The following is a 709-nucleotide window of genomic DNA, read 5'->3' on the forward strand; positions in this document are numbered from 1 at the left end:
TAGTTTGATGTTGGCTACTGGTTTTCTGTATATTGCTTTTACTATGTTCAAATATGAGCCTTGAATTTTTGATCTTTCCCAGACATTTATCATGGAGGGATGTTAGATTTTATCAAATGCTTTCTCAGCATCTAGTGAGATGATCATATGGTTTTTGTCCTTGAGTTTGTTTATATAGTGAATTACGTAGATGGATTTCCATATATTGAACCATCCCTGCATCCCTGGGATGAAGCCTACTTGATCATGGTGGATGATCGTTTTGGTGTGTTCTTTGATTCGGTTTGCAAGAATTTTAATGAGTATCTTTGCATCGATATTCACAAGGGAAATTGGTCTGAAGTTTTCTTTCTTCATTAGGTCTTTGTGTGGTTTAGGTATAAGAGTAATTGTGGCTTCAAAGAACGAATTGTGTAGAGTGCCTTCAGTTTCTACTTTGTTGAATAGTTTGAGGAATATTGGTATTAGGTCTTCTTTGAAAGTTTGATAAAACTCTGCACTAAACCCAACTGGTCCTGGGCTTTTCTTGGTTGGGAGACTATTAATGACTGTTTCTACTTCCTTAGCTAATATGGAATTGTTTAGATTATTGATCTGATATTGATTTAACTTTGGTACCTGGTATCTGTCAAGAAAATTGTCCATTTCATCCAGGTTTGTTGAGTATAGGCTTTTGTAGTAGGTTCTCATGATTTTCTGGATTTCCTCA

The sequence above is a fragment of the Mastomys coucha genome, unplaced genomic scaffold (genome assembly GCF_008632895.1).
Source record: "Mastomys coucha isolate ucsf_1 unplaced genomic scaffold, UCSF_Mcou_1 pScaffold22, whole genome shotgun sequence".
NCBI lineage: Eukaryota > Metazoa > Chordata > Mammalia > Rodentia > Muridae > Mastomys > Mastomys coucha.